Raw genomic sequence first — 6,186 nt, 5'->3', positions numbered from 1 at the left:
CGTGCGCAGGGTGCGGGAGGGCGGTCCGCTCTCGCCCAGGCCGAGGTGCCTGGCCGTCTTCTCCAGCTCCTTCCAGCCCGCTCTTCGGCGCTGTGCTTCCACGCGGAGGCCGAACCCAGCTGAGGACTCTGGGAGGCTGTGAGAGGGTCTGCGCCGGAAACAGCTAGCAGCTGCGCCGTTAGTTGTGGGGTGCGCATGCGCAGACGCCTGCCGAGGCAAGTCCAAGTTTTGGCAGAAATGTGAAGTTGCAGGTGAATTTTGAAGGAACCTTTCCTTTTTTGCGCTAATGTATTGAGTCCTAGGACCTGTTTTTGACAGCACTCAAGTGTGCTTTTGTAGTATTGTTTGGGTTTTTATTCAAATGAAGTCTCAAATCACCAAGGCTGGTCCTAGACTCTTGAAGTAACCTCAATCTTCCTGCTTCCCAAATGCTAGGATTAAAAGACTACACTGTCCTCCCAGCTCTGTATTGCTTGTTTAGAAAGGAATACAAGAGAGAAAGTTTAGTTTGAAGATAAGATTGAATTCTAAATTTGATATTGCATGAGAGTGGCATATAATCGCTGCCAGTTCTCACTTCTAGAGTGAGAATGATAAACCTCAGGGCCAGAGAGATGGCTCAGAAGTTAATAGCATTTGCTGCCCCTGCAGAGGACTGGAAGTGAGTTCCCAGCACCTACACCAGGTGGGCTCAAACACCCTGTAACTCCATCCCCAAAGTATTCAACTCTGTCCTTTGGGCTCCTTGGGTACTGCACGAAATAAAATATTAAATATTAAAAAAGATCACAGCTGGGTGGTGGTGATACACACCTTTATTCCCAGCCATTTGGGAGGCAGAGGCAGGTGGATCTCTGTAAATTCAAGGCCAGCCTGGTCTACAGAGTGAGTTCCAGAATGGCCAAGGCTATGCGGAGAAATCCTGTCTCAAGAAACAAAACAAAACAAAAAATCCAAAACCAACCAAACAAACAAACAAAAAAAGCTTACAAACTTCCAGAGAGCCAGTCAAATAGCTCTCCTGTAGCCCAGGCTCACCTCAAACTCCCTCCATAGACAAGAACCACTGTCATACTATCCTGCCTCAGCTTCCCACATGCTGAGATTGCAGGGAACCACCATCACGCCTGGTTGATGTAGTGCTCATAATTGATCCCAGGGCTTTGTGTACTGTAGATAACCTATCTACCAACTGAACTACATCCCCAGCCCAGTAACTAATTTTATTTATATCCACATGCACTTTTCAGCACTTGACGACACACACAGGCTTAGTAATAAAAACATAAATTAAATATTAACTTTTATATGAATTCCAGATTGGAAGGATAACATTTGGGAGGTGGTGAGTTAATTTTTTTTGTATCATTCACATTGATTTTGCCAGTCTTTTAAATTAGAAAAATCTAACTCAAACGCGTGGCTCGTGTTTGTGGTTTACATTGTTCCTACCAGTACCTCCTCTGGGTTTTGTCTTCAGTCCATCCTGACTAGATTATTTCAAAGTCACTGAGTTACCCATTTTTATGAAACATATGCTAGCCGTATCAACTCAAAACAGTACATTGAATAAGAGATTGATAAGAACATTGGCCATTGCACATAATTCTTTTTGTGGTTTTGCTTTGTTTTGGTTGATGGTACTGGGATTTGAACCTATGACTTTACATATGCTAGGCAAATGCTGTACCACTAAGCTACATCCCCAGCCCATGTTCACAATTCTTTAATGCCCCTTTTGTCCCTTTGTTTATCCTGCTATAGAAAACAAACAAACAAAAACCCTACAGGAAATTACGAGAGACTCTAACCATATTACAAGGGGGAACTGGAGCTGTGAAAGCTAGACAACCAGCCTCAGCTCACACAAAACGATGCTTGCCACAGATGTGAGCGGTTGCAAGGCTGAGGCAATAAAGATGCTGCAGCGCATGGGGTTTGCTTGCTCTTTAAGTGGCTCCGTAAAGGTCTGTGCCCTTCTGCCCTCAGCTTGCAACATCCCAGCAGCTGTTCCCGTGATGCTCACAAGATTGGTAATGTTCTGGAACGAAACTACAAGCCACAGCTGTTGTCTTCTCTCTGCTGTCCCTGGTACGCCAGGGAGGCCTTTGCTGCAGAAGAGGCAGGATGAGGGAGGGAAGAGGGACAATGGAAAATACCTTCCAGGCCAAAATCACTCACAACGGGAGAGCAGCAGAGGGACCCGTTGCCCAAGGTCCTTCCTTAGCAGATTACAGTCCTATCTGTTATTAGGCAGCGCTGTTCTCAGTGTTGACCTCGCCACTGGACACTGTAATTGCTTTGAAAGTGCCAAGAGACTGTGAGATAGTACCGTGACAAGAGCCACAGTAAATGCTAAAAGAGGGAGCAAGCGAGTTCCACAGCAAAGATGGGTTTAACACAGACTAATGAAAGATGTGAGCGGGGGCTGGGGGGGGGGGGAACAAGAGGCAAAACTGTGAGCCGAGGAAGCAGAGCTGGACACGGGGCCCAGGAGGTCTCATTAGAGTTTCACTGCCAAGGGTTCCAGTATGAGTGGGAGCCTAGCTCTGTACTTTAGAAAAGTCTCTCAGGTTCCAGACCGCAGGGCAAATGGGAGGGAGGAGCGTGAAGCGGGGAGCCGCTTAGAAGGCAAAAGATAAGTAAGGGAAATTATGAGGAGGAGCTGAGAACAGGAGCTACAGGAAGAGCTCCAGGTCAGGCCCGTGCTATCTCTTTGCTGTTGGGACTATGGGAAAGAAGGCCCGGAGGGCAGGCCTTCCATGACCATAGTCAAAGAGGTGGGGAGCCCTGGCGGGAGGGGCATAGCTGGGAACTGGACAATAAGGGAAGGTAGTGCTGACCCCTGGTGGACAGGACAGACAGGCACACATAAGGAAGGACAGGCCTAGCTTGGCTCACAGTTCAAGAGTGTGGTGCCTCATGGCGTGGGCTGGAGTGTGAGGTAGCCGATCACATTTCATCGCTATTGTAAAGAAGAGCCAGAAGGCAGTGCATTTCCAACCACCCAGATACCTCACCCTGAGGCCCCAGGTCAGGACCATTTTGTTTTCTTCTTTCTGTTTGATTTTGGCTGAACCATCAGCTGCCAAGGGAGCTGTGGAGACAATGATTGTTGATGGCGACCCAAGACCTGAGGAAAATGGATAGCACCCTTCCTTCCATGCCTGCCTCTAGATTCTGTTTAGGAAAGACTCTAGCCTGCCTCAGCCTATTGTAGTCCCCACAGTAGCTTTCAGCTCTCCAGACCCCGAGGATGGGCCAGACCAGACCCAGAGAGGCATTACCTGAACTTTTTTTGGGGGGAGGGGGACAGGGTCTAGGCTGGCCATATAGCTGAGACTGGCCTCTGACTCCTGACTCTCCTATCTCCCCAAGTGCTGGGATTACAAGGTCCGTCACTATACCTTGTTCACATGGGGCTAGGAACCCACAGATTCATGCACTGGAGGCAAGCATTCTGACAATTGAGCCACACCCCCAGCCTTGGTCTGCCTCTTGTATACGTTCCCAGAAAATATAAAGGGAAGTCACTTGGGCTTGGCCCAGCGTGATTTGTTGTTGTTGTTGATGTGGATGTGGATGCTTGTTCTTAAGACCCACTTACCCATATTCCTGGCTAGGATACTAGGGAAAGAAAGACAGGAGAGGCTGTAGCCCACATCTGCCCTGACTCTGTAGGCTCCTTGTGAGAGCAGATGTGGCAGGAACAGTATGGGCTGCAAGACTGAAGGCTTCCTAGAGGAGGCAGGCTTTGAGACTGTCTCAAAGACTGATTGTTGTTTATTCAAATCCCAAACTAGAAAGCGATTCATACACTTAAAAGGTCTGGACTCTGATGGCCATGGTTGTCTGTAATCCGAGCCTTCCAGGGAGAGAGGCAGAAGTATGGAGAGTCTGAGGCTAACCTGGGCTACATAGTGAGACCTGGTTTCAAAACACCCGTAGAGAAGCCAGCCTTGTTAGCACATGTGTTAGTCCCAACACTAAAGAGGCAGAGTGGGGCAGACCAGCCAGGACTACATAATGAGGTCCTGCCCCAATACAAAAGACAAATACCAATAACCGTAAAGACACCCCACAAAACAAAGCCGTAAAAAAGAAAAAGAAAACAAGACTTGGCTCTGACAAGCCTTGAAAGGGTACACATTGGGCTCTTGGGGTTTGAAAAGTGGGCATAGGGAGCCTCACACCACACACTCTCGGACCTTGCTATCTTCTGTGGCTTAGGCAGTGTCCACCTGGAAGTCACTTAGTCGGCACCCACAGAGGATCCCAGCTGGCTGAGGAGAAGCCACTTCCTTTCCCAGGGGCATTGAGATCTCAGAGAGGGGAGGAGATGGGACACAGCTGTTTCTCCTCTGAAGTCGGTCCACTGAAAGTCCCGGGACACAGGACAGAGGGATCACAGCATCAGGTTTAGAGACCTGGTCACTGAATCTAAGCATAGATGCACTTACGTTTCCTCTTCTGATATTCCAGGTCCCTGCCCTCTCTTCCCTCTCCCTGGACAGGATGTACTCTTTAGAAAAACACAGAAGAGAAGCCAGAACTCATGAGAATTGTCCTTCTAATGGTGGTTTTCCAGGCCCTGGGTCAGCGTATGCACAGGTACCTGGGTTTGGGCCCTTCCCAGTGTGATGGCAGGGCCCTTCCCAGTGTGATGGCAGTGCCATCCTGGCAGTGCCCATTCTGGCAGTGCCCATCCAGAGCCAGTACTGTGTGCTGAGTTTTCTCTTTTGCCTCTCAAGATGGAGTGTTTGTGGTGGGGGCAGAGGGTGGGGGCACAACCATCAAAGACTGGATTGCCCAGTCTGTCCCACGCGGCCAGGCATGTGCGGTTCAGTGGCTGGCTGAGGCCTAAGCAGAAGGGACAGCAGTGCCTTTCCTGGGACAAGTGGGAAGAAAGTATCAGCCATGGCTGACCGAGCTGTGACCCAGGGCCCAACACAGAGCCAATTAGCAGTCACCACCACAGTAGTGGGCTTGCCACAGTTTCCACAGGAGGCCCCCATGTGCAGCTAGAATGTCAGGCCGAGTTAGCACCAGGACACTGAGTGGAGGCCAGCTGCCTGGATGGAGAGCCATGGGTGATAACACTCCCACTGGACGCTGGGACTGAGGGGTGGGGGGTGGAGTGGGGAGGGTCTGAGGGGTGGGGGTGGGGAGCAAGCCAGGAAGATCTATGAACAGGCATGCCTCCACTCCCAAATGCATGTGTAGGCATGTTGTCGCGTGTGTGTTTGTGCCCATGCTCGTCATTCAGGGTTTGTGGCCATGGCCTGGGCATGTCTTTGTGCGTCTAGTTAAGCACATCTAGTGTGTGCCTGCTGTGCACACCTGGAGGCCTAGGGTTTAGCGGTCTACAGTCCCTGGACTCAAGAAGCTGGAAGTCCAGCGGGACAGGTGGAAAATGTATAGGCCTCGGCTGTGTTCTATAGTAATAGAGCCTATGAGAAAAGGCAGATCTGGAAACAGGGTACAGCTTGCTCCTTAGCTGCTGTCCTCTGGGTTGGGCCTTTCTGAGGAAGAGATGTGGCACCCAGATAATTTGGAGGAGGAGGAGAGTGCCAGGCAGGGCAGTAAACGGGGCCAGGGTGAGAGGAGGCAGATGGGAATGGAAAGATTGGGAAATATAGCTGGAGTGACAGGAAGCTGACCCTACTTTCCCAGCCCTAATCTGGGGTCCAGATTTGGCCCTTTCCCTCAGCCTAACCACACACACCGCTGGGTACACAGGGCCCTCTCTTCTTACACAGACAGCACCTGGGGTTGTCTGTGATGGGTATGCTCAGGTATACAAAGCCGGCTCTGTGCACTTGGCACCCATGGGTGCCCAGGGAAATGAATCAGAGCCTTCAAACCCTGATGTGAGCTTGGAACCCCAGCCTAAGGCTGGCCTTGAAGCTGCCTGGTGGCCAGAGGCAAGGATGCCCTTGGGACTGAGATGCGTAGTACCCATTGGTGGAAGGGACACAAGGTAGGCTGTCTCAGCCGAGGCTTTCCCTACCCACCACCTTCTGTTGTCAAGGGCTCTGAGCTCCAGCATGTCATGGAGAGCTGACTTTTAACCTTGAACCATCTCCCAAGACCCCTAGTCCCAGACAAAGAGCCCAAGGGAGAGAGAGAGCTAGGCTGGTCCATCCAGATGGTCTCAAGGAACGTTGGGTGATAACAAAGGAAGTG

This window comes from Acomys russatus, chromosome 13, assembly GCF_903995435.1.
Source record: "Acomys russatus chromosome 13, mAcoRus1.1, whole genome shotgun sequence".
Classification (NCBI taxonomy): domain Eukaryota; kingdom Metazoa; phylum Chordata; class Mammalia; order Rodentia; family Muridae; genus Acomys; species Acomys russatus.
This window is presented reverse-complemented; position numbering follows the sequence as displayed.